The sequence below is a fragment of the Myotis lucifugus genome, unplaced genomic scaffold (genome assembly GCF_000147115.1).
Source record: "Myotis lucifugus unplaced genomic scaffold, Myoluc2.0 scaffold_264, whole genome shotgun sequence".
Classification (NCBI taxonomy): domain Eukaryota; kingdom Metazoa; phylum Chordata; class Mammalia; order Chiroptera; family Vespertilionidae; genus Myotis; species Myotis lucifugus.
In genome coordinates, this window is record NW_005871312.1 from 1,104,121 (window position 1) to 1,113,451 (window position 9,331).

Sequence of the window (9,331 nt, forward strand, 5' to 3'; positions counted from 1 at the left end):
AAAGGTCGGGGCCGGTTGCCAGGAGAACCAATCCAGTCCCACCCACTAATTTTGGGAGGAGGGAGGAAGGGGCTTGTGATGGAATCAATTTTCAACGGCCAATGACTGGTCAATTATGATGGATGTACAGGGGGAGCATGTGGGACTGAGCCCTTTTCCTAGGGAATCTGACTTACCTCTGGGTAGTGTCAGAATTGAGGTAAATTTTCATGTTTGGGAATGTTTATTGATATGAGGAAGCCTCTATACACACTTTGGAATTGGGTCCAGGGATTCTTTTCAGTCATTTAAAATAAAATTGAAATATGATTCTAAAATATAAACAAAATGATCAGTTATATTTTAAAAACCACACTCAAATACAGACTTAATGTGTTTTTATTTACCACTGATAAACTTTGTATATAAGCATGTTTCTAAGGGTTTTTCCTATACTTCACGTGTGATAAAAACCTTGCTACACTGCCAAATATTCAAGCTGTTAATACAATGAATTATATTGAATTTGGTGTTTAAGTTATGATTGCTAACATATAGCATCATTTTTCAATGTTAAATTTTAATTTTTGCTAATCTATTATGGTTTTAAAGCTCCTTACTTTATGTAAATTTAAAGTTATTTGCTGGTTTTAATATTTTACATATATATAAACATACATACAAAATGTGAAAAAAAAATCTAAAAATCCACTACTAGTTACTATTGTCCTGAAGAAAACCACTTTGTTAGTAGTTATAAAAATAAATAATACTTCAGTAAAATATTAAACCACCAAATTTTTAAATAATAATTTATCTTAAAGATTATCCAATCAGGTTCTGTATGTCCAGAGTTTGTCCAGTTATCTAGAGCAAATTAGTAACATTTTTTTCAATTAAGAAAGTGTATTACATGTAATTGATTTTGTTGGGTGCTTCCAAGCATACATAATCCTAATAATGCCATGAAAGGATAGACTCATCTTTTGAGCAAAGGGGAAAGATAATTCAGCCCAATCACTGCTCAGAGATATTAAATATTTGATAATATTCACCCCTGGCTCTTAAAGTTTACTCCAGCAATCTAAACTCTACTCTATCAGCTTGTCACATGGTTCACCTCCAACTCTCACCCTCTACCCGAAAAATTTGAGGTCTAGATCAGCTACAGGTGTTTTCCTTTCAACAAAAGCCCAAGGGACCAAACATTTTGGAAAGTAAAAGGCAGAGCAGAGATCAAGAGAGAAATCTAGTTATTGGCGACAGCAGGTAAGTGATTAGACTAGACTTCACCTTAGCACATGTACTCCTGAACACTTCATTTATGTTTGACCTTAAATTTCCTTCATTAAAATAGCTACTTTGACTTCTGAATTTTTTTGTGGCTTGGGATAACAATATAATTTACTTCAAAAATGATATCTTTGCATCTTTCAGATAAACAGTACTTGATACTTTGTATTTATTTGCTTATTCTATGTATTACTGTACACTTCATTTGCTTTTTTCATTTTTTCAGGAATTTCTACTTAGTGATAAGAACTTTTGTTGTAAAGCTGGGTTTTGACTCCAGATCCTACATTTGCTACTTGAATCAAGTGTTTTTAATACACTTTGGGAGGGTCAGATTTTTATTCTGTAAAGTGGGGCTAATAGCAAACACTGCATTGGAGTCTTTGAAGATTCCATGAACCAAACAATCTGTTTCTGATTGTTCTTATCTTCACTAATGATTCTTGGTTTTCTAAAATGTTATAGCTACTTTGGGCTTTATTTGTCCTTAATATTACTTGAACTTAGTTATTTTAATTCTCATTTAAATTAAATACATCTCTCTCCTCCCCTCTCTTTTTCCCCCACATTTTACTTATGTGATATGTATATGTATCTCTAAGTACCACTACTGCTTTAATGCATAATTACACCTTTGGTTATTTATTCCCTTTATTATTCAACCTCATGCATTCTTAAAATATGTTCTACATCATAAATATTTAATCTTGTGGTTAAAAGTCTGCAAAATAAATTTTGTTTTCTTTTTGTTACTACTTTAAAACTTTATTGAACTGCATTCAGATAAATGTTCTGTATGACACATGATACAGTCTATTGGAATTCCTGGTAAATTTTCTTTAAACCTGTACTTGATGCTCTTAAAAATAATTTTTCCTGTGTATTTAAAGTGCATAACAATGTTTGGATGTAGGAATGAATATATTTGATCAAGCTTATTTAATGTGGGGGTCAAATGAAGGGCCAATATCAACTGTACCAGGCATCTAGATGAACTATAAAGCTATAGGAATAAATATACATTGGGGTGGCATTGGTGAAAGGATATACAATCTGATTAGTGGAATTGAGAGACTATATAAATTTACCAAAGGAAGGCTGACTTGTGACAATTATAATACTAGCATTAAAAGGAGTTATGGATTTTGTTTTCAATAAAAGGAACTGTACCAATTTGATAGTAATATGAATATGTATATTGACCACCAATTCACAACATAAATAAATAAATTCCATATGGACTGTGGATCTAAGTGTGAAAAGGTAAAATAATAAACAAGCCTTTTATAAGACAAATATATCAGTGATTTTGGCTTGTCAATTTTCTTAAATAGGAAGCAAAAGTATTAAATATAAAGAAAAATAAAAATATGGTGAATTATATTAAAGTTAGCAACTTCTATTCATGAATAACACTAAGAAAAATGTTTTATGTGAGGAATATATAGAACCCATGCATTTAAGAAGAAAAAATTGTATATATTAGTAAAAAATAGCAAAATACTTGAACAGACACTTCACAAAATGGGACATTCAAATTTAGAATATATATATGCTCTTCTTCATTAGTGATCACAAGAATGCAAATAAAAGCACAATTTGAAACCACTTTAAATTAATTACTAAATTAAGACCAAAAAATACCACTGTTGACAAGGAAATGTGTCAATTTGAGCTCTCAGAACTCTCTGGCATTGTCTCCTAAAGTTGAGCATCTGCTTACCTTATGGCCCAGCAACATGATTACCAGGTATAGATTCAACAGCATGCCCACATGTGTTTTCCTAAAGAAACACATTTATATCATATATGTATATGATAGTTTTAAGAACACAGCTCTGGGAACCACACACATTTTTTTTCAAGACTAAGATGGATAAATCACTATAACATTTATGCAATGTAATATTGTAAAGTAATAAAAATAAATGAGCTACAAGTACTTGCAAAAATATAGGTGGGTTTCAAAGTGTAATATTGAGCCAAAGAAGCCAGAAACAAAAGAATAAAACACTGTGTACTTCATAATTCATTTATACATAAATGATTTATGCAAGCATAGATGTTTTGCTTGTTTTACATATGTTCATTTTGATCTTACTTAAATCACAGTGCTTCATTTTTGATAGGTTGATAAATCAAGTAAATCAGAGAGAAATTTAAGATTTTTTAAAAAGAAATTAACAACTTTAGGTAGGCAATTGTAAGGCAGATAACAGTCATGCATGCCAAAGTTATATGATTCTTCCACAAGTTTCAAGGTGAAAGATCGATGGCCTGTGTTATCAAAATGTTTTCACCAGTACATATTCAAAGTTACAGGTATTGTTTGCTGTTACATTGAGTCCTGAGCAAAAGTTTTGTCCCCAAAATGTATGATGCTGCAAAGCCACATAGTTATATTCAGGAATGCTGAAGTACAAAGCCATGACAGCCAAGGAACAATGGTTGTGAGATTGACCAATGGCCCTGAAAAAATTATCATAAACACAAAAAAGATGGTCACCACACAAAGTATTGCTATGAATACTACATTTGACCGGTTTCTATAGCCAGTGCCATAGAACTGGCTGTATAAGCCACCATCAAAAAGGTAAACATGATTGGCTGACTGGCATGACTCAGTGGTTGAGTGTTGACCTATGGACCAGGAGGTCATGGTTCAATTCCCAGTCAGGCCATATGCTCAGGTGTGGGGCTTGCAGGAGGCAGCCTATCAATGATTCTCTCTCATCATTGATGTTTCTATCTCTCTCTCCCTCTCCCTTCCTCTGAAATCAATAAACATATACACCTCCTAAGGCAAAGGAAACTAAGGAGAAAATAAACCAATGGTACTACATCAAAATAAAAAAAGCTTCTGCACTGCAAAATAATCCAACAACAAAACAAAAAGATAGCCCACTGTATGGGAGAACATATTTGCGCTGATACATCTGATAAAGGGTTAATATCCAAAATATATAAGGAACTCATACAACTTAACAAAAGGAAGACAAATAACCCAATTAAAAAATGGGCAAAGGACCTAAATAGACACTTATCCAAAGAGGACATACGGATGGCTAAGGGACAGATGAAAAAAATGCTCAAATTCACTAATCATCAGAGAGATGCAAATCAAAATGACAATGAGGTACCATCTAAAACCTGTCAGAATGGCTACCATCAACAAATCAACAAATGACAAGTCCTGGCAAGGATGTGGATAAAAGGGAACCCTAGTACACTGCTGGTGGGAATGCAGACTGGTGCAACCATTATGGAAAACAGTATGGAGTTTCCTCAAAAGATTAAATATGGAACTGCCATTTGATTCAGTGATCCCACTTCTAGGAATATACATTAAGAAACTCAAAGCACCAATCAGAAAGAATGTATGCATCCCTATGTTCACAGCAGCACAATCTACCATAGTTAAGATCTGAAAACAGCCCAAGTGCCCATCAGTAGATAAAAAAAGCTGTGGTACATTTATACCATGGAATACTATGCAGAAGTAAAAAAGAAGAATATCTTACCATCTGAGACAGCATGGAGGGACCTGGAGAGTATCATGCTAAGTGAAATATGTCAGTCAGAGGAAGAAAAGTATCACATAATCAAACTCATATGTGGAATTTAATTAACAAAATAAACTCATGAACAGAGTGGATCCAGAGACATGGAAGCATGGAACATAGTATGGAATTTTAGAGGGAAGGTGGATGGGTGGGAGGTAATCAACCAAGGGCTTTGTATACATATATGCATAACCCATGGGCACAGACAATATGCTGCTGCTGAAGGTCTGAAGTGGGAAGCAGGGCAGGGGTGAGCTAGAGGGTGTCAGTGGGGGAATAAAATGGGACATACGTAATACTTTCAACAATAAAGAATTATTAGAAATATAATAAAGAAGGCCTTCATTGGTTTCAATCCTAACAAGAAATATGTTATACAAGTAAATATAATACTCATGGGTAGTAAATCAGATAACAGTTTCCAAAGAAATAAGATGAAACTCTGTAGTATCTACTGATATATTCTTGTATAAAGAGCTTCTTCTCAACCATGAGGATCTCCACGGATGATATATTGCTGAAACACTGGCAAGTCAGGAAGAAGAGTACCCTAGATCTATTCTGGATTCCATAAATTCACTTTTATATGACAGAAAACGGTACCTATAACCAGTCCTAGGAATATTATTACAATTATCTGAGCTACAGAGGCCTGGGGCTTACACAGTATGTTTTTTAACAAACTCTTGAAAATCCATGAGTTGATGACAGAAGAAAGTGGCATAGGTGATCTCCTTGACGACTACACTCATCTTCTTTTTTGAACCCTTGAGAATTAATCTAACTCAATCTCTCTTTCTCTGAAGAAGGAAGAGTTGAAATAAAACTCAGCTAATTTTTCTATGAGTGGTGTATCTTTCTTGGAAGGCTCTTCTTGGTTTTACCATCTTCGTCCTCTCTGCTTAATACCACAGCAGAAGAGTCTCCATTAATGATATCCAGGAAGAAGGGTTATTATAGGGCTTACAATGACAACCAGCTGATGCAAAGTACCCCAATGCCTCCTGAGCAGGCCAATGAAACATTAATTTTCCTGAGGCCAATGAAGTGAGTCTATCAAAAACTTGAAGAGAGAAAAGCAAGGTGGATAAATTGGAAAAGATGATGGTTTGTCCTTGTTTAGGTACCCTCTCCACGGGCAAAAGGATAGGATTTCATGAGCTTGAGTCTAAGCCAGTTGGGGATTCCTTCAGGATCAAGATGGATGGACTGGTAATAAGGTCCATTCAAATACTAGCCCTTTCTCTTTCTCCTCCATACACACCATGGATAACCTGAGTTCCAACCATGGGATCTGACACTTTGGCCAGACCAAAGTGTGGAATGACCATGTTTATCCATTCATTTTCATCATGATTCATCATTGTTGTTAGAAGCTGAAGAACTGCTGAGAACTATAAATTTTCTCTTACTGTTAGAGTTCCCATCACAACATCATCTTGTACCACATAGCCTGAATTACATTTGAAAATGGCAAGTCAAGGTATGGTGCTTCATTTATCTCAACATCTCCAGATAATCCCCGTGGATCTTTTCTTACAGCTAAGACATCCAACAACAAAGATTTGCCTTCACCTGTGGGTCCCAGAGTGGCATTGAAGTCAGGTCTCATAATCCCACTGATATTCATTAGTATTTCTTTATCAGTTATTTTTTGAACAACTAGAAAGTCACTTTTCACTTTCACTCCATAGCAGATGTTATGAAAACTTAACAGCTGCTTTAGTAAACATCTTCAGGTTGTTGGTGGTCCTCAGGGATGCCATTGGTATTTTTTGTGACACTGCGATAAAAATATAGTCATTGCTAGAAGACATCTGGAGAGCTTCTGCCTTTACACCACAGTGAACACCTGGGAAGGCAACTGCCTGAGGTTGAGGTCACAGTCAAGGAGTAATGGGCAGTGGGCAGCCAGACAGGATAGTGAGGAAGTAAACCTACATATAGTCTATTTTTTATTGAATTTATTAAGGAGACACCTATTAATAAAATCATATAGGTTTCAGGTGTACAATTCTTTAATACTAGCGGCCTAATGCACGAAATTCATGCAAGGGCCTTGGCCCCTGTCTGCCATGGCTTTGTCTGGAAGGAAGGACATCCAGAAGGATGTCTGATATAATTAGCATATTATGCTTTTATTATTATAGATACTATCTGTATATTGTATTATATGTTCTCCACGCAAAGTAAAGTGTCCTTCCATCACAATTTATTCACCCTATAGCGTCTTCTACCTCCCCACACCCCTTAACCCTTCTGGTAATCACATGCTGCTGTCTATGAGTTATTTTTTGTTGTTGTTTTGTTTGTTCTTTTGCCTTAATCCCTTCACTTGCATATACTCTTACATAAAATTATCTATGCTCATAAAGATCAGGGTAGTGGTCATCTTCGTGGGGCAGTTAGTCATACAAGAAATCCCCTTCAGGTGTGTTCATAGTATTCAACAACTTGGTTCAGATAGTGTTTATAAAAATGTGTTCAATTTGTAAGAATTTATTGAGATGCTCACTTATGAAAATTAAAGCTTTCCAGGTATATATTATATTTTAATAAAATACATGGTTAACAACTTCTGTCTTACTTGATGTGTCAGTTGGTGAGAGGAGAGGAGTGCTACTGTATTTATGGACTTGTCAATTTCTTCTTTTCATTATAGGATTGGAATGTATATGCTTGATGTTATATTGTTTCATACATATAATGTAATTATTATTTTATCTTGGTAATAAAATGATTAAATTTACTACACTATCTTTTGTTTAGATACTTTTTCCTGAGTTATATTTTCTTATCCTATATTTTGAAATTATTTTTAATTGAGATGTATCCTATAGAAAATAAATACCTGGTTTGTGTTGGTTTGATTATTCTATTTTTTATTCTAATACAATTTTTGTCTTTTTTAGGTGATTTTAATATTTACATCTATTGCCATTACTGACTTTCTTGATTTTATTTCTGCCATCTTAAACATCTCAGTATATAAAACTGTGTATTTGTTTCCTTTCTTGTGTTCTGCTGCCTTTGTTTAACGTGCTAAAGATATTTCTGCATTCCCATTTCCATTTTTATTATTTAGAAGTTATATTTTCATTTATGTTACTTTAGTTTTATATAAGTTTGTTTACAATAGGAAAAGAGAAAACTGTAATTTGAACAGGGAAAGCTTAATGTAAACAATAGTTAACAGGAAATTAGAATTACAAGAGATTGGCTAGTAGAAAGTAAATAGAACTTCAAAGAATATAGGAATAGCAAATGTAATTTTTCATGTCAGATGTCCTATAATCATATCACATAAAATATATTTTAATATATATTAGCTACTATACTTAAGGATAAGAGAGAGTGTCAAAAGAAGAGACTCTACTTTGTATACATACTTAGACTCCGTAGGAGAGGACCTGATTCTCAGCAAAAGGCAGAGAAGTCAGTGTGGTGCCACACTGATGAAATTTGCTACAAATTGATCTTCTGAAATTTGTCAGAATTCTGCCCTTGAGGGTATCAGAGAAAGTCATTTTGGGGAGTGTTTCACTGAAAGCACCACCTGTTATGAACTAAATTGTGTTTTCCAAAAGGATATATTGATGACCTAACACCCAAATCCTGTGAATATGAACTTACTTGGAAATAGTAGATATAAATTGCAGATATAATTAGTTAATGAGGCCATAATGAGAAGGGTGGGCCTTTAATTTAATAAGATTGGGGTCCTTATAAGAACAGGGGAGAGACAGAAAAAGAAGACTGGCATATGAAGAACAGAGACATACATGAAGAAGATGGCCATGTGACAATGAAGACAGAGATTGGAGTGATGCATTAAAGGCGAAAGAATGCAATAAATTGCCAGATAACATGAGAAACTAGAAAAGTCAAGGAAAGAGTTGACCCTGTAGATTTCAGAGGGAATATGGGCTGCTGACTTTTAGCCTCCAGAACTGTGAAATTTCTTTTACTAATCTGTGATATTTTGTTATGGCAACTCTAGGAAACTAATAGGCCATCCAAATTAGGGTGACTGCAGAAGCTGATGGCCACTGAATACTGTTGGGCAGGCAGGACACTGTAGAGGCTGTTCATGCAGACGCTAGAGAATTACTTTGCACTGCAAGGGCCTGCTGAGAAAATGCTGGCAACCAGGAAGCAAAACCTTAGAGTATTTTAATTCCATGCATCTCCATTTATTGGTCCATATTGTTATTTTCCAGTCCGTTTTCTTTTAATTTAATTGCTTTGTTTTTATAATATCCCATTCTAAGTAGTCATCCCATTTATTTTTTTTAATTAATCAAAGCTTATTTAGTTAACCTGTTTGCTTAAAAGTACCTTTTCTTACCATGGCTCATTTTTTTTTATTATGGTTAATTTAAAAAATTAAATAAAAAATTAATGCCCAATCAAAGGTCAGTATTACTCTGACACCAAAGCTAGAAATTTAGTGCACAAGGAAAGGAAACTACAAACCAACATTCATCAAAAGATTC

General features: G+C 34.3%; 1 pseudogene; it reads right to left on the reverse strand.

Moving 5' to 3' along the window:
* Nucleotides 1-3,441: 3,441 nt before the first annotated feature.
* On the reverse strand, nucleotides 3,442-6,652 carry LOC102427163 (annotated as a pseudogene).
* Between the last annotated feature and the right edge of the window lie 2,679 nt (nucleotides 6,653-9,331).